This window comes from Elephas maximus, chromosome 20 (genome assembly GCF_024166365.1).
Source record: "Elephas maximus indicus isolate mEleMax1 chromosome 20, mEleMax1 primary haplotype, whole genome shotgun sequence".
Classification (NCBI taxonomy): Eukaryota; Metazoa; Chordata; class Mammalia; order Proboscidea; family Elephantidae; genus Elephas; species Elephas maximus.
The window spans coordinates 4,283,876-4,303,857 of record NC_064838.1 but is presented as its reverse complement, the minus strand read 5'-3'; positions in this window follow the sequence as shown (position 1 = coordinate 4,303,857).

Below are 19,982 nucleotides of genomic sequence, written 5' to 3'. Positions count from 1 at the left end.
ATGCCCTTTCCTCTGCTCCTGTGGAATTTCTGTTTCCTGCCCTTTAGGGACGCAACATACTCTCTACCACGCAGTGGTAAGCAAGAAGGAACTGCCCACAGAGAGGCAAGAGAAAGGATTCAACCACCGTGGTGGCCAAACAATCTACAAATAAAGCTTCTCAGAGCCATCTGTCTTTGCTGAGTTTTATACACACTTTCAATTCTGTTGTAACTCTCAGAAAATAGAAAGAAACAAAATAGGCTGAGGCTGATAAGAAGCTGGCTATCTCTTTTCTAATACATTTTATCCATTTCCTTATGGAAAAAAAGGATACAGAAAATATGCTTTCTTCTTTGGGGGAGGCATGTGCTTTTGTTGTAAGGGAATGGGCTTGATCCAGAAAGTGTACAAAACATAAAAGTGAGAAGAGTTATAGTGATAGTCGAGACAGAAGAAATGGAGCAAAGGTCAAGAGGGGTAATTGTGAAGGCCACTGCAGGCTAATGTTTCCTGCGCTGAATTCTTTTTTTTATTATTTGCTCAGCTGGCCTGGAGTCTGACATCACAGCAGGATCCTTTATTGTTTCCTGCTCATTGCTCCGTCTGAAGAGTAAGTTCTCTGAGGGCAGGACTTAGTGCAAAGAGCGTCAGACTGAAATCAGAACAACCTCTGAATCTCGGCTCTGCTGTGAAATTCTAGATTAATCAGTGAATTTCCCTCTGCTTCATCCCCTCTGTAAATTGGGAATTCATTCATTCAATAAATATTCAGTGGGTATGTTATATGGGGTGCTTTGAGGGATAGAAAGATGGACCTAAAACAGATTCTGCCATCATTAAACCTAAATGAGCAGTTGATGTAAAGACCAAATGAAATGAAAGATGGTGCTTTGCTATTGTAAATGTTGCTATTGTAAGACGTTGCTGTAATTATACTTCTTGTGTTCCCCAAAATGTCAACCATGATGTTTTGCATGTAGAATGCATTCATTGTTTGCTAAATGATCAAGCTGCACTGACTTTGGCAAAAAAGTTTCTCAAGTTTTCTGGCAGCAAACAAGAAAATATATGTACCTACATAGTACGAACTTAAAATTCCACTATACCAAAGTCAGTGACAATAACTTAAGACTTGCGTTTTTTTTTCCCTGAAATAACCCTGCAGTGTAGGAGGACCAGATCTAGTTGCAGAAGAAGGAACAGCAAGGTGACTGGAATGGTCAGTGGCTACAAAGGCAGCTCTTGAGCAAACCGACTTAGATGCCGTTCTGCCCGAGGTGGCAGCTAAGACACCGACCTCAAGGAAAGAAACAGCTTAGCTCATTCCCTTAAAAATTCACGGACACAAAATAATTGTCCCCTTCTGAAGCACGCTGTTTGTTGTAATAGGGTAGGACATTGTGATAAATCTCTCACTCCATGCCAAGAAACTATGAAATCTATTTTATCATCAGCCAAATGAAATGGCAAACTCAAGAACAGGAAAATTGGCTGTAACTCGATTGTTTGACATAGTTGTGGGGCGGAAATCCCATCTCCCACAGAACTCTATCGCTGCTTCCTGCTGGGGAGCGGCTGTGATGGCGGGGCCTGCCTGAGGTTGATGGACGGGAGGCTGGTCCAGCAGTCCTCAGCTGTCAGAACCCCCAAAAACAAAGCACCATCCCGTTCGTGTTTTCCAATTGTCACAGCTAATCCTAACCCTTAAACGGAACTCTGGAGGCAAGCTATTCCATTTAATTCCTCTTTTCAGTATTTAAACCTATCCTTCCACTACTGTAAGGGTGCAATTAAAAAATAATTTCTTTATAAAAATTAGATGATGAAGCACATATGTATCATGAAGTAATTATAACTGGTGGTCATGTAGTGCCTGTGCCTAGGTTCTGAGGGAAGTAAAAGACATTTTCACTTTTTCATAGTCTAGTGAGTCTTTGTTTAGTGAGTCGGATTCCAGAAAGGGGCTGTCAGAAAGCCCTTGCAATAAAGGGCAAGATCACCCCTATGGGCAGAGCGATCTTGTGGGAAAGGTATAGGATGGAGTGTTAGGGCCGAGATTCTACTTCCAGATGTGTCACCAATGAGCTGTGTGGCCATGGAAAACTCCTTGAACCTCTGTATGTCAAAGTGAATAGAACAAGTCAATGAATCACAATAATAATAGGGCCTTAAACTATCAAAACTACAAAGATTCAGTTATGAAATAAACTCGTTGCCCTTGAGTCGATCCTGACTCATAGCGACCCTATGGGACAGAGTAGAACTGCCCCATAGGGTTTCCAAGGAGCACCTGGTGGATTAGAACTGCCAACCTTTTGGCACTGTACCACCAAGGTTCCATGTGTAAATACACGTTGAAAGGAATAAAGTTCCACAATAATGTAAGAGATTCCTATGGTGAATATTTGAAACTGCATATTCAGATGGTAAAAAAATCGTGGTCTATGGAATCAGACCTGGATTAAGTCCCATATCTAATACTAGTTTGGGCCATCGGGGAATCAAACCCTGATTAGTTAGAGTTCCACATCTGTCGGATGGGGTGAACAGCCCCTGTCTGCTATCACCATCAATTGGTGGAAAGTGTATGAAAACACAACATTTTGTTAATTGTTTGAAGTGGTTTACAGATGTAAGAAATGATTGCTTCTGTATTAATTATTCAGAATCTGAGTAACTGCCATAGATTGTTTGCTGTAGTAGGAGGGAGGGTGAAATTTTTTGACATGCCATTCAGTTTCCAAGGTCCTTGTGCAACTCTGTGAATGGAGATGCAGCTGAGGCATCCCCTGCTGCTACCGGTGCTCCAATTTTATTCGAAGTTTGGAGCTCCCATGTGCAGAATACAGTCTCTTGGACTCAAGAAACACATCCCAGAAGTGGAAAACATTCAGAAAAATAACAACCGGAATTATCAAGAGGTAGCAGGGTAGGGGAAAGCACTGAGAGAGCACTTCAACCAAGAAATCCCAAAGCTTAGGAGGGAAGAAGTTTTAAAACAATCAATAAAAGGATGAACACATTCACTAAACCCCAAATTGCAAAAACTATGTTGGTTCTCATGAAGCTTGAGAAAGTTGAAGGCCATCTAAAACCAAGAATTACAGAGGGCATTCCCTATTTTAGAAGGGAGAAAGGGGTGAAAGCCTGGCTGCCATTCCTTAACTGGGCAACCTTGAGCAAGCTGTAAGTCTTATGAGAGAGCGTGCTCCTTTGCTCAACGGCAATCATGACACCCTGCCCTGTCTCCCTCACACGATGGTGGGTTCCATCAGAGAAGCAGAACCACTGGGAGATGCATATAATCAGCATATAGAAGGAATTTATTACAGGGATTTGACCTTATGCACTTGTGGGAGCTGGTTGGACTGAGCACGTGAGGCTCTTCCTTCTGTGTTTGGTGCTAAAGCCTAAAGTCCACAAGCAGACAATCAGGATCTAAGGGAAGATGAAAGTGAAGCGGGGAAAGAGCCTGCAGGGGAACCCACGAGCACAGACTGAACTACATCTGCCTCTCACCATCTCTCAGCCTCCACCTTCATAATAAGGGTACCCTGCAGGAGCAGTTGGTGCCCTTTGTCACAGACCTAAACACACGTGGCCAAGGAGTCACAGAAGTCGAAGGAGGATCCAACAGGGGCTGAATTTGCTGTGGGCCCAGGTGTTGCCCCATGCTAAAAAGGAGAGCCAGCAGACAAGCACATGGTTGTGCCCTGAGCTGAACCTTGTGAGTACAAAAAAGCAAGATGGCCGCTGCTCCACTTTCACCGTTCCAATATGGCACAGCACATCTCATGTTGGCCGCACTCAGTGGGAACTACGCAGGGAAGGCAATTTCAGTAAACACAGCTCCAGCTGAGTCAAATTAACACAGCCCACATCCTTCAAAATCAGTAATGAGGTAAAGAAGACATTGTGCAGACTGTTTCTGGCCTCTGAAACTCCAAGTCTACTGAGGAAGACAGCTTATACACAGCTTTCATACTGTGATAAGTGTCAAACTAATGTGATGATCATAAAAGCATATAATCAGAAGGTAGAAGGAAACATAAAAGCTTTCAACTCTATGTAGTATTTGTGGAGCATAGAGGGGTGTGGCTAATGAATTAGGACTGGAGGAGTTGTAGAAGCCTTTTACAGGAATGAGCGGTGGATCTCCAGAGTAGAGAATGATGACTCAGAAGCTATTATTAAATAGCATAGCACATGCTACACTAAGAAATGTGCTATAAACTATACATATATGTTTCTAGTTGCCATCCAATTGATTCCAACTCATTGTGACCCTATGTGTGCGGAGTAAAGGTGCTCCATAGGGTTTTCAAGGCTGTGGCCCTTCAGAAGCAGATCATCAGGCCTGTCTTCCCAGGTGCCTATGGGGTTCAACCTGCCAACCTTTCAGCTAGTAATAGTCAAGGGCTTAACCCAGGGACTCCTATGTATCGTGTGCGTGTGCGCGTGCGTGTGCTCATGTGCATGTGTATGGAGCCCTGGTGGTTAAGCATTCGGCTGCTAACCAAAAGGTCAGCAGTTTGAATCCACCAGTCACTTTTTGGAGACTCTATGGGTCAGTTCTACTTTGTCCTATAGAGTTACTATGAGTCAGAATAGACTGGACAGCAATGGGATATATATACACATATATATATATATATATATTTCCCCTAATATTTTTCTGGTTAACATTGAGGAGGAGAACCTTGTTTCTATAACACCTTCATTAACAACCTTGGATTCTTATGACATCCCACCAACCTGGAGTCTGGAAAATCATAATGGCTTACAGGCCAGGTTATAAAGATGGTAGAGGCATCTTGAAAAACCAGCTCCTGAAAATGGCTGATTCAGAAGCTCTTGTTTTGACTGAATAGGTCTTAAATGTAAAAAATTCATACAGAGGACTAGTTTAAACATAAATAAATGCTTGTTTTATTACATATGTATTTATATAAATATATATATTTAGACCTAACATAAGCAAATGTGGCTTCTTTGCCTCTAGAGTAAAGCTTGTGATATTTTCCTCTGTTATAATTTACAGTTATTAACATTTAGATCACATATAGGTAGGCTGGCATGTAGACTTTTTTCTGGTGTTGTGTGGTAACTAACTCGTTTGATTTTTCGTTCATTAAAGACTAGTTAAGGGCTTTTTTTCTTTGACTATATATGAACTAAAACTCAAACAGGGACCATGACCAATGCCCAGATTGATTTTTCTTGTGAAACAGATATTTCTTAATATATTTGTTTTCTTTTTCTGCATTAATCCCTCAGAGTTGTTCAGTTTGCTGTTAATAAAAGATTATCAAAAGAGAGTTTATAGGTCAGCGTGATAGCAGCCTGGGATTTAGCTCTAAGGTTTCTGGAAACGTGCCGTACAAAGCGATATGCTTGTATATACGTGTATGTATATATTCACGTGAATACATAGAGTCATTGGTTTTGTTCAGTTTAATGCTGTAATCTAACTTTAAAAAAAGGCACCTGCATAAAAGAAAAATCTCAAAGAATGGGTCAATAGCAATTGAAAATAATGTTGGAACAGGTGTTGTATGAAAATCTTTGATCTTGAAGACTCTTTTAAATGTGTCAGAAAGACAGTACATGTTTAAGTCAAAGAGAAAAGCCCACAAGTATTGTTCTCTAAAGTAAGGGAGGTTTTTTGTCTAACACAGACTTTGCTCTATTGCCCGATTCTGTGGGATACAGCCGCGGAGGATAGAGCCAAGGGAATTAGGTGTGGTGCCCAGGAAAATCATCCTTTTCTTGACCCACTGTGTCGTGATAAAGAGACACAACAAACATGCAGGGGATTCCAGGCTACTTTTGAAAAATTATGCTAAAACAAAGACAATTTTCTCTTTATTATTCCAGTACAATTGTCTAAGCTAGTTCTATAACCAACCCTCAGAGCAGATGTAAAACCAAAAGTAGGTAAGGTTGAGTTTGGGTAGAGGTTAAGGGACAAAAGAATGGTAGAAGCAATAACTTCTTAATATTTTAGTACCCGATACACAAATCATTTAGCTTCAACCCTCACTGACCTCAGTGCCTTTAATACTTTCCCACTAAAAGGGCCCAATAATAGTGTTGAAGGACCAGGTAATTTGGAGTCAGACACTCATTTATTCAGAAAATATTTATTAAGATTTATTGAGCAAAGGCTCTGAGCCAGACACTTAGGTACTGGGGTACAGTGATGGCCAGTCCATGCCCTCAAGAGCTGACTGCCTATCAAAAACAACAAGTAATAAACTAAAGCAGCAGTTCTCAAATGTTCTGGTCACAGGACTCCTTTACACTATTAAAAATTATAAAGAACTCCAAAGGGCTTTTCCTTAGGTGAGCTATGGATTTTGTAGATCAACATTTACTGTACTAGAAATTAAAATAAAATTTTGAAAATATGTATTTATGAATTAGTTAACATTTTTAATCATTATTATAATTATGTTCTAACAATTTATATAAGTTACTGAATTTATAGGAGACCCTGCGTGATACAAAAGGTTAATATGCTTGGCTGCTAACCAAAAGGTTGGGGGTTCAAGTCTACCCAGAGGTACCTCAAAAGAAAGGCCTGGCAATCTACTTCCAAAAAATCAGCCATTGAAAACCCTATGGAGTACAGTTTTACTTTGACACATGAGTCCTCTTGACAGCAACTTGTTAATGGTTATTTAATTTAAAAATAGCATACTTATTATTATTAATATCGAAGCCCTGGTTGTGCAGTGGTTAAGAGCTCAGCTGCTAACCAAAAAGTCGGCAGTTCCAATTCACCAGCCACTCCTTGGAAACCCTATGGGGCAGTTATATTCTGTCCTATAGGGTTGTTATGAGTCAGAATCGACTCGATGGCAACAGGTTTTATTATTAATATTAATTCATTTAATATTCACATAAACCCAGTAACCCAGTGCTGAGAATATTCACATAGATGTCTTTTTATACAAAATTTGAAGTCACATTCTTTTGGAAAATAATTATATATTCTGAAACAAAATAAAAATTCTGATAAGAGTGACATCGTTTTATATTTTCACAAATCTCTTTTAATCTGTCTTAATAGAAGATGGCTGGATTCCCATATCTGCTTCTATACGCAGCCTGTTGTGATATGTTGTTTGGGTTGAAGAAAATCCAGCTTCAAAAGGTATGCAATTAGAAAAGTGACAAGTATTTTAATACCTTTTCCAGATAATCAGAGATATTCTTTTTGATACTACACCAAAACTTGACAAGTGGTCATTTCTTAAAGGTTAGTTGCAAAGTGTTACTCCGTTTCAATAAAATCCCTCAGTCTGGTCTACCATCTAACTCAGATGGATCTTTTACCCCTTCCCCACGATTCTGTAGCCTCACTCTGGTCGCTTACTGAGCTATGCAAGTCTTCGGTGCTGACGCGTTTTATTAGACAGCACCAAAGAATCACGTTGGCTAGTACCTCCACGATCTCACCAAAAAAGTCCCTAAGTATTGGGAGGCTGTTGAGCTCACAGCACCAAATTCAATTTTCCCACAATTCTGGCTCTCACTTGAGAGGCTACATTTTATTATTGGCCACACTATCCATCATTTTCCTTGAAGTGGCAAGATAATTTTGTTCGTTAAAAAAAAAAGTCTGCCAAGCACCCAAATGGAGTCCCAGGGAAAAAGCAGTTGCTCAGCTTGCAGCTCAGTGACACAACGCTTTCTGGAGACAACTGCCAGGCTTCGGTGTGCTGCGGGAATGTTGGCATATATTTCCCCTTTTGGCATACAGAATATAAGCTCAGCGCATACTCGGGGCCGTGATTTAATAAATTCAATCATTTCTACTGCTTCTCAAAAACATTTTTAAGTGAAAGTGAAATTTTTTGTTTTTGTTTTACTGGCCGTGCATGATGGTGAAGAAGGCAGTGGCAGTACTTGATTGGTGTTAAGGTGCTAGCAGTCCTCGTGGTGCAGTGGTGAAGCTCTCAGCTGCTAACCAAAAGGGCGGCAGTTCTAACCCACCAACCATTCCATGGGAGAAAGATGTGACTGCAAAGATTACAGCCATGGAAACCCTCTGGGGCAGTTCTATTCTGTCCAGTAGGGTGGCTATGAGTCAGAATCCACCTGACAGCAGTGGGTTTACTGGTCTCCTAGGGCTACTGTAACAAAAAACCACAAACTGGGTGGCCCATAAGAACAGAAATTGATAGTCCCAGTCTGGGGGCTAACCCAAAGCAAGTCAAGGACATGCGCCCTCAAAGTCTCTAGGGCAAGACTTTTTTCTTGTCTCCTCTGCTTCTGGCAGCCCCAGGTGTTCCTTGGCTTGCAGCTGCAGTATACCAAAAACCAAACCGAATCTGTTGCTGTTGAGTTGATTCTGACTCATAGCGACCCTGTAGGACAAGGTAGAGCTGCCCCATAGAACTTCCAAGGAGCACCTGGTGGATTTGCACTGCTCACCTTTTGGTTCGCAGCCGTAGCATTTAACCAGTACATCACCAGGTTTCCAGCTACAGTATAAAAACCCAAACCTGTTGCCGTCGAGTCAATTTTGACTCATAGCGACACTATAAGGCAGAGTAGAACTGCCCCATAGAGTTTCCAAGGAGCGCCTGGAGGATTCAAAGGGCCGACCTTTTGGATAGCAGCCGTAGCACTTAACCGCTGCGTCACTAGGGCTACAGTATAAGCAGTCATCAAATGCTCTCTTCCCTTCATCTTTGTGTCTCTTCCCTTTTATGAGGACATCACTCAGATTGGATTAAGGGCCACCTACTTCGGTATGATCTCGTGTTAATTTAGCTGAAAATATCTGAAAAGGCCTTATTTTCACAAGGTCACAATCACAGGTACAAGGGTTAGGACTCCACCTTATCATTTTTGGGGGCATAATTCAATCCATAACACCTATCATTGCTTTTGCACCATCAGTGCAAATGCTAATACAGTAAAAAGTGGAAAGAATATCTTAACATTGCTATGAAAACAGTTTTCATCTTGCAGACCCCCTGGAAAGGTCTCTGGAATCCCAGGGGCCTGCAGACTATGCTTTGAAAACTACTGATTAAAGAGTTACAAGTGCTAAAAGAGAGGAAGTAACATGGCGGGAGCACCTACCTGTAGGTCCAGGGAAGCTTCCAGGAGGAAGTCGTGTCCTAATATGGATATCTCAAAAATGAGTAATAAATGTTAAGAAGTGAAGAGGTGAGAGAAGAATATGCAGGCAGAGGGAATAGAATTTGCAAGGAAGGGATTATCTCATTTTTGTGTGCCCTAGGTAAGTTACCTGATCTGCCTGAGTCTCAGCTTGTCCATCTGTAAAGTAAGATACCCATAACTCCCCCATGGTTTGTTTGGGAGGATAAATAGTAATATTTGTAAAGCGTCTGGCTCAAACCATGGCACATAATCACCACTCAGTCAACGTCAGTTCCTTCCCTTCTTGTTCCTTAACGTTTTGCCTACATAGGCGACTCTGATTGGACAGAGCAAAATAAGAAAACTAGACCTTCTCAACAGTTTTCATAGTTTTATTCCATCCTGCATTCCCACAAGACAATTTATTAGTATATCTCTTTGGTTGTATAAAAAGTGTGTTTGGAGCCTAAGACTATACCCATCATATATTTGAATTCAATAATAAGCAAGGTGGTAATAAGATTCTGTTTAGCCAAGCACTTGAAGTTAGATACTTATGAACATCTCCGAGCTTAATTGCAATTTTCAGAGTCCTGAGTGACAAAGGCTCTGAAATAATTTATATCTGATAGAAAGAAAAATCTATAGCATGAATGGAAAAATTACAATTTTTTATGCTGATGATCATCTAATATAATTTGGAGGTGGGGGAGCTGGGACTCAGAATGAGAGGCTTCCATGTGAACATAGCATAAAACGTTGAGAAACTTAGAAAGGGCCTTTCTTGATCTATAGGTTTTTCTATAATTATAGGTTTTTGCATAATTATTTGTGGTTTTCTCAAAAATAAGAGTCTATCCCTGATGGAACAGGAGAACAGTGGGATGCAGATCTCAAATTCTCATAAACAAGACCAGGCTTAATGGTCTGACTGAGACCAGAGAGACCCCAGAGGTCATGGTCCCTAGACCCTTTGTTAGCCAAGAAGCCAACTCTTCAGACAGGGATTGGACTAGACTGTAAGATAGATAATGATACTGGTGAGGAGTGAGTTTCTAGGCTCAGGTAGACACATGAGACTATGTGGGAAGCTCCTGTCTGAAGGGGAGACGAGAAGGCAGAGGGGGACAGAAGCTGGCTGAATGGACACAGGGAATACAGGGTGGAGAGAAGGAGTGTGCTGTCTCATTCGGGGGAGAGCAGCTAGGAGTACATAGTAAGTTGTGTATAACTTTTTGTATGAGACTGACTTGATTTGTAAACTTTCACTTAAAGCATAAAAAAAAAGTCTAAATGGCCTGCTGTATAAAACAAGTTAGTCTGTCTTAAAGTTATATATAAACCTGTTGTCAAGTCGATCCTGACTGACAGCAACCCTACAGGACAAACTTGAACTGCCCCATAGAGTTTCCAAGGAGCAGCTGGTGGATTCCAGCTGCCGGCCTTTTGGTTAGCAGCTGAGCTCTTCACCACCACACCACCAGAGCTCATATATATATACTATATATAGATTGATTTATATAGTCATTATATACTGACATATTAATATATTAATATGTAATATATAATAATAATGTTTCCTTTTTTAATGAAGGTTTGTAGAATCTTTGAGTTCTATGAGCTAGACTAAGATATTCTGCTGCTAAAACTGAATGACATTCTCCAGGCAGTCCACACCCCCAGGGAAACTCCCTTTCAACTGATTGGCTACTCACAGCAGATCTCATCATGGAGGGGATCATGTTATATAAAATCTCATCATGGAAGTGATCACAACATGATACAATTGACAAACTATGTCATAACTGCCAATCCACTGAGAATCATGGCCCAGCCAATTTGACATACAGCCTGGATGACCACAATTATTTTTAAGATTTCCTCTAACCTAAGTCTATGATGGAGCCCTAGTGATACAGCGGTTAAGCCGTTCAGCTGCTAACTGAAAAGTCGGTGGTTTGAACCCACGAGTTGCTCCTTGGGAGAAAAGACCTGGAGATTTGCTCCCTTAAAGATTCCAAAAGGAAATCCGTTGCCCTTGAGTCAATTCTGACTCATAGTGACCGTATAGGGCAGAGTAGAACTGCACCATAGTGTTTCCAAGGCTGTAATCTTTACAGGAGCAGACTGCCTCATCTTTCTTCCACAGAACAGCTGGTGGGTTCAAACTGCCGACCTTTCACTTAGCAGCCCAGCACTTTAGCACTGTACCACCAGGGCTCCTCCCATAAAGATTACAGCTTAGGAAACCTGATGGGGCAGTTCTACTTTGTCCTATAAGGTCACTATGAGTTGGAATCAACTCGACCACACAAAACAACAAAATCTATGATATTATAATCGTATATACTTTACTGTCACTTAAGTGATTTTTTTTCACAGTCTAGCAACAAGTTTGTGGCAGAGCCAGTATTTGAACCTGGACCTGCTAGTTCAGTTTGTAGCTCATTGATCTTTCCTGTATATAATGTTCCCTCTTCTACAGAATTAGCTTCATGTTCAGTAGCTATAAACCTTCTCATCTGCAACTTGCAGTCAGATAAGACATCCAAGTTTGTCTGCATGGAGATATGAAACGTAACAGTCCAGAAGAAGGGCAGCTCCAGGAACCTTCTGCGAGAAGGCCACAATCGCAGGCCACCTCAAGCCCCATGTTGCAGAGTCCACTCCCAGCCAGCTGCGTGGGGCCCTTACTGATACATACTAAGAGAGACCAGTCTCATACTTACGCCCGACGCCATTCTGCTGCCCTAATCAAAAAAATCTACTCCAAAAGCTGGCACCCCAAATCCCTTCTCTTTGTAAGATGGAGTCCTGGCTCCCCTCCTAGGGTCTGTTGGCAGCCCACGGATTTTTCAGGACAGGCCGCCATCTATATTGTCAATGCATAAAATTGGCCTTAGCAGCTAGAGAGCTGGCTAGCTGAGCTGTTGTCCAATGCAGTAAGCAAGTCTAGACACAGCATTCATGTTCACTGGAATGTTCATATTAGAACAAGTCACCTTTCCTCACTGCTGTGTCCTAGGATTTTCAGCAAGGACACCATTCGTGGAGATCACCTGTATTGACTCCATTCCATTATACAGCTAATCCCCCACAACAAGCTTGTGATCGCCCATGGCCAGAAAGAGGGGCTTTACAATGCCAAACTTCCACAAAACCCAGAGTAGCTAAAAGCTACTGCAGCTCCACATTCCCTGAGGTGTCTTGTGAAAACATTCAGAAGCTTAGCAGGGTACTTAGTTTGTAAAAAGGTTCCTCTCCCCAGCCAATGTCTGCAATAAAAAAAGCATTCAACATCTCGGGATTACAAGAGCAACAATTAAAGCAAAGCCTGAAAGCTGACCTCGTTCTCTTCAGAGGCCTGAGCTCTTGCGTGCTCAAGAAACTATTTTAGACTTAGGTGCCAATTTTTACATAAGCCCTGAACCTCCCTTTAGCAAACAAAGGCTAAAGAAAAATTCAGGGGCCTCCCCGGCCTGGAGAAGAACATAAACAGGGGAGGAGGGGGAAGAGGCAGCCTCGATGAAAGGTGGTTTGGGGAGTGGATCCAAATTCGCTCAAGATTTCCCCTCAACTCCTTTCAGACTAAAAAGGGAAACACGAAGCTTTTCCACAAAATCCCTTTGGTCAACTTAGCAAGGATGGCACTTTAGAGAGTCGTTTTCACATACCCCTGTTATAAGTTTGACTTGAAAGTGTTCTTTAATGTCTTGAAAGCAGAAAGCAAATTGAAGAAATAGTTCCGAGCCACTTTGATGGGCGTGGGAGCTGCTCGGGGCCTTTAAAGCTGCAGTGCAGCGCGTCAAAGAAAAGCCTTTTGTAGTTGGGTGGTTCTCTGAGCCGAATACTTGCAGTCCACCACACAATTTCAGGGCATATTGAAACACTCCGAGTCAAACTGTTATTAATGTCTTCAATAATTAGGAAGAATATAGTAAATTTCTCCTTGCTTCTTCTTGGCCACAGAAGATAAGAACAAATCTGTTATTGGTCGAATCATGGTTTTAGTATTCTTTTCTCTAAGTCTATGATATTTCTCATGATCTTAAACTGAGGAGAATCCCGAAGTAACAAATGTCGAGGTGCATACAGCGGCAGCAAAAACAAATAGATGCATCTCTGCACCAAAAAGCAATGGACATTTCCAGGTTCACCAGCACGGAGAAAGGGGTACAACTGAGGAATAAAGTTATGATAACAATGTGGAAATAATTTTCCCTAGTAAAACTGCTGAAATCCCAGGCTCCAGCTCCTCACTCCCGATGCAAGGGGTCCTTGGATCTTATTTCCAAGAAGCCACGATAGTCCTCTTGGTCTTCCGAACTCCAGAGCCCTCCGTGCACCAGGCCTCAGCCCTGCAGCCGAGGCTGCCCTCTCCACATGCGGGCGCAGCCATGTTTGCCGGCGGCTAGCGCAGCCCTTGTGTTGTCACAGTAGAGGCAACATCCTCCTTTCATCGCAGGTAAACGCCACTCCTAAACCTTATGGTTGAGCAGCTTGTGCTGTTTCCCCATGTCACCGCTAGTGACACAGTTTCTTGATTTGATTCATTTTTCTTCTTTTTGTAGCGTTTTTTACTGTGGTAAATATATTTGTAACAAAACATATGCCATTTCAAGATTTTTTATATGTACAGTTCTGTGCCGTTAATTACATTCATCATGTTGTTCAACCATCACACTATCTGTTTCCAAATGTTTCCATCACACTTAACAGAAGCTCAGTGTCCCCTAAGTAACAAGTCCCGCTTCCTCCTCTCTCCCACTGCCCCTGGTAACCACTAATAAACTTTGGTCACTAAACACTTGCCTGTTCATTCTGCATCACAGCTTTCTTCTCCAGAGAAGACAACCTGGGGGTGGGGTGAGCAACCAGGTAAACTGTTCTGCTCACAGTCAGCTCCACCCTGGACTCAGTCGTCCCTGGAGCAGGTTGTATTCCTTGATTCCTCCTCTGCTCAAAGAAACATCTTACCCTCCAGTCTACTGCTTGGAAGTGCGGGGACTTTCAGCCCCAACATCTCTCCCATGAACCCAATACCTTTCCCATGAGGCTGTATCTTTCCCATGGAGCTAAATAGGCTCTCTTAAGCTTGCTCAGCTCATCCTAAAATCCCCACCACATTTGAATTTGCAAGAATATGTAGCCAGATCCCCCACTCTGGTACTCTCTGTCCAATGGAAGTAGGAATAGAACAAGTATTATCTGCATTTGAGAGATGAGAAGACAGAAAATATGAGCGTCCAGGGATTTGACAGCCAGCTAGCATGACATAATTGGGCTGAGAACCCAGAATTTCAAACCAGTTCAAAACTGTTCCCCTTATATTCTAACAGGTATCAACAACATTCAAGGGCTAAGTTCTTCGCTGAAAGAGAAAAAAAAAAAAAAAAACAGTGAAAGTTACAGTGACTGCCTGCTTACTCTCTATGAAGACAATACTCAATTACTCATACTAAGAAACATGTGAAAGAATTTGGGTTTTTAAAAATTATTTTACAGGGATGATTTATTTGGCCATATGAATTTATAATTGTTATGGATTGAATTGTGCCCCCTCCAAAATATGCGTTGAAATCCTAACTTCTTTATCTGTTAATATGACCTTGTTTGGAAATGGAGGGTTTTCTTTTGTTCTGTTAATGAGGTCATACCAGTATAGGGTGAGTCCTAAACCTAATCACTTCTGAGATACAGACACTGAGACACACACAGGGGAAGAGGAAGACATGATAATGGAGACAGATGTAAATACAAGCCCAGGAATGCTGAGGATTGCTGGCAGCTACCAGAAGTTGAAACAGACAGAGAAGGACCTCCCCCTAGACCCACACCCTGAATCTGGACTGCTGGCATACTGAACTGTGAGTAAACACATTTGTGTTCTTTAAAGCCACCCATTTGTGATACTTCTGTTATAGCGGCACTATGTAACTAAAGACAATTGTAGTAACATTTCCTGTTTCTACAGAAATTAACTGTTTAGAAAGCATCTTAATGGGAAGATAAGCCTCTCTGAGAGCCACTGTGTGGGCCCCTGCGCTGGATGACTGAGCTCTACTGATCCATCCTAAATGTATGCTTGTAGACCTCAAAGCCAGGTTCTGCTCACAAAAGTAACTCCTGTACTCAGAAATCTTCACTGATTTTATTTTCTAACATAAGCTGACTTAATTTCTTTTTTGTCTTTCAAGAACATTCATGTGACCCCAGATGTAAGCATTCATGCTTATCTCCACTGTTTTTCAATTCACATTCCCTGAGTTGGCCTGGTCAGATTCTTTGTTGCCCCTGCTCACATCACCATCATTCCTGCCAAAATGACTTCATTAAATTCTCTCCTTCATCTTCAATCTTCAATACTTAAGATGAGGCCAAGGAGCTAACCATGGAAGGCACTATAGGAAGTCCTGCACGGGTATTTTAAGAGTTTTGGACTACGCCCTATGTCAACAGAAAGTCAATAACGTGTTTTAAAATTATCCTTCCAGACACAGTGTGGAGAAGTGATATGAATCAATGCATAGCATCAGTAGGACCCAAAGACTTACTGGATTTAGATTTAGAGTGAGGGTGTCAAGGTTGATTCCTTGGTTTCTATTATGAGCAAGTAGGGTAAATAGGCCATTTATCTGAGACAGGGGATGGGATGGGGGATGAGGGCACTGTGAGTTTTATTTCAGACATGTTGAATGTGACATGACTGTGAGGCATACCAGAGCTGTCAGGTAAGCAGCTGGATAGTCAGGACCAAAATCTAGCAGGTCAGAGCTGGAGACACTTTGGGAGGCAGTACACTGATAGATTGCTGAAGCAATGGGAGTGAATGCGAGTGCCTCTTTTCTGATTTCCATAACTCGGAGAGGTCGTACACTGATAGATTGCTGAAGCAATGGGAGTGAATGCGAGTGCCTCTTTTCTGATTTCCATAACTCGGAGAGGTCGTACGACATGATGCTATCCTTTGTTGTGCTCTGTCATTGTTTTTTTGCGCGTGTCCATCTACTCAATTAGGATGTAGGCTCTTACAGCACAATAACCATGTCTCATATGTCTTTGTTATCCACTATAGCATCTAATGTACTGGGGAATGCTTGAGCAGTCTCACAAAGTACTTAGGTAATGATACACAAGCAACTTCCACATAACAATAATAGTTAAATAATTTTACTCATATGTACTCATATACTATACTATGTGCCAGGCACTGTTCTAAACATTTTGCATAAATTAACTAATTTAATACTTACAAAATATCACGAGGTTGTTGTTATTATTAGGCGCCTTCTCATATCAACCCTCCTCACAATCCTTGTTATGCTTGAGCCCACTGGTGGCGGCCACTGTGTCAATCTATCTTGTTGAGGGTCTTCCTCTTTTTTGCTGATCCTCTGCTTTACTGAGCATGATGTGCTTCTCCAGGGACTTGGCCCTCCTGATAACATGTCCAAAGTACATGAGACAAAGTCTTACCATCCTTTCTTTCAAGGAACATTCTGGCCATACTTCTTCCAAGAAAGTTTTGTTCTTTCTTCTGGCAGTCCATGGTATATTCAATAATCTCTGCCAACCTCATAATTCAAAGGCATTAATTCATCTTCAGTCTTCCTTATTCATTGTCCAGCTCTCGAACGCATATGAGTAGATTGAAAATACCATGGCTTGGATCAGGTGCACCTTAGTCCTCAAGGTGACAGCTTTGCTTTTTAACACTTGAAAGGGGTCTTTTGCAGTAGATTCCTTGACTGCTTCTTCCATGGGCGTTGATTTTGGATCCAAGTAAAATGAAATGCTTGACAACTTCAATCTTTTCTCCATTTATCATGTTGTTGCTTATTGGTTTTTGTTTTCTTTATGTTGAGGTGTAATCCATACTGAAGGTGGTGGTCTTTTATCTTCATCAGTAAGTGCTTCAAGTCCTCTTCACTTTCAGCAAGCAAGGTTGTGTCATCTGCATAACGCAGGTTGTTAATGAGTCTTCCACCAATCCTGATCCCACATTAATATTCATATAGTCCAGCATCTCAGATTATTTGCTCAGCATACAGATTGAGTAAGTATGGTGAAAGGATGCAACCCTGACGTACAGCTTTCCTGACTTTAAACCACTCAGTATCCCCTTGTTCTGTTCAAACAACTGTGGCTCGGTTTATGTGCAAGTTCTCCATGAACACAATTAAGTGTTCTGGAATTCTCATTATTCACAATGTTATCTATAATTTGTTATGATCCACACAATCAAATGCCTTTGCATAGTCAATATAAAGTCAATAAAACACAGGTGAACATCTTTCTGGTATTCTCTGCTTTCAGCCAAGATTCATCTGACATCAGCAGTGATACCCCTTGTTCCATGTCCTTTTCTGAATCTGGCTTGAATTTCTGGCAGTTCCCCGTCAATGTACTACTGCAACTGCTTTTGAATAATCTTCAGCAAAATTTACTTGCATGTGATATTTATGATATTGTTTGATAATTTCCACATTCTGTTGGATCACCTTTCTTTGGAATGGGCACAAATATGGATTTATCACAGTCGGTTGGCCAGGTAACTATTTTCTAAATTACTTGCATAGAGAAGTGAGTGTTTCCTGCGTTGCATCAATTTGTTGAAACATCTCAATTGGTATTCTGTCAATTCCTGGAGCCTTGTTTTCTACCAGTGCCTGCAGTGCAACTTGGACTTTCTTTCAATATCATCTGCTCTGAATCGACTCGATGGCACTGGGTTTGATCGATCATATGCTATCAACTTAAAGGTTGAAGGTTGCATTTCATTATAATACTTTGTCTTCTTGAGCCACCCTTTAAAATCTTCTGTTCAGCTCTGCCTTAGCCTGGGTTCTCTAGAGAAGCAAAACAGTAAAGCAAATATATATATAAATAAAGAGATATTTATATCAAGGAAATTACTCACCCAGTTGTAGAGGGTGGAATGTCCCAAGTTTGTGGATAAGCATAGAGGCCTCTCCTGATATACGTAGCTGTAGGAGCTGGCAAACTCAAGATCAGCAGGTCAGAAAGCAGAGCTCTTGGTCACAGATTGTGAAGATCGATGAATCCCAAGATTGGCAGACAAGATCGCAGGCTCAGGTCCCAAGAACTGGAGGTCAAATGAGCAGGAGCCAGCTGCAGGATACAGAATGAGCAAAAGCCCACAAGCCTTGACAGAATGTCCACTTATATTCAATTCAGGCCACATGCCCAAGGAAACTCCCTTTCAACTGATTGGCTACTCACAGCAGATCCCATCACGGAAGTGATCACAAAATATCAGATCTCATCCTGTAAGTGATCACATCATCATACGACTATCAAACCATTGAGAATCATGGCCCAGCCAAGTTGACATACAACGTTAACCACCACAAGTTCTTTGACTTCTTTTCTTCGGTTTGCTTTAGCTACTCTGCATTCAAGAACAAGTTTCAGAGTATCTTCTGACATCCATTTTGATCTTTTCTGCCTTTTTAATGACCTTTTGCTTTCGTCATGTATGATGGCCTTGATGTTACCCCGCAACTCACCTGGTCTTCAGTTCTTAGAGTTCAATGTGTCAAATCCATTCCTGAGATGGTCTCTAAATTCAGGTGGGTAGGTATCATTTTATAAATAGCTCCATTGCAGCAACTAGGGCAAAACATGCTAACACACTTTTCCCTTTGTGCTGTATTTGACCGTGATCTATGGTGGACAGTGCCTATATAAAGCTTTCCTGAACAAATCATTTGATTTTGGTAAAAGTCACTGAGGCCTTTTATTTCCTGCCTGTGTTAATAATAATCCACATAAGGCTGATCCCCAAAATGAGAAGAAAATTCTCTTCTTCTCTTTCCCACTTCTCCATGTGGTGCTTTCTCTCTCTCTGACCCTAACTGCCCAGAGTCATGTCTTTACAAAACAACTGCCTGCATAGCCTTCACATTGCTGCTAAGGTGGGAGGGGCGGGGGGGGGGGCAGCGAAATTATAGAGGAGGCTGTAACAATTCTCTTCTCCTTTTCTTACCAGCCCAAGGAACTGAGTTCTTTCTTTTCTTTCTTTCATCAGAGTCTGCTCTGAGGTCCTTCATTTTTAACTAAAATATAAATTACTAACCAAATTTTAAAAGTGATAATAGACCAGGTTAAGCTCTTAGCTCCATGTCATGTGTCAGCCAGGGGGTGACTCCTTAATTTTCTTCCTAAACCTTAATTTTTCTTTTTAAACCTCCTCCACTTGTTCACTATTTCAGTGATGGTCTTGTTGGTTTCCTAGTCTTCCAGCATTCTGTCCCAGTCATACATTTACTATGGTAACCACTCGATATATATGACTATTGAACCCCTGAATTGTGGCTAACCCAAACTGGGATGTGCTGTAAGCACATACTAGGATTGAGAATCTTAATATGAATAAAAATAAAGTAAAATATCTCATTAATACTTTTTGTATTGATTGAATGTTGAAATGGTACTATTTTGAATATATTGTGTTAAAATCTATTATTAAAATAATTTCACCTTTTTATGTTTTTTAATAGTGGCCACTATTAAATTTAGAACCATGTGTGGCTTATATTTGGTCTGCTGGGAAGCTGAATGTGGCATCTTGACTGAGGCTGCAGGTAGCTCTCTGGAGAAGCTGTGTGCCTGGATGCTGGTGAGGCCCCATCTGTTTCAGGGACTAGGCACAAGGAAGCAGCTGGTATTAGCGGAGGTGCTGCTGAGATCTAATCTCACTGTGCAGTAGCCGACTTTGAATGTCTTGAACAGACAAGGAAAGAAGAGAATGAATTTTCTAAGGTACTGCAAGAAATGTTTTGCAGGGATTTCAATTTGCTCTGTCAAAAGTCCCTCAGGTGCAAATTTTCACATCTGCTTTTTGGTAAACCAAGAGG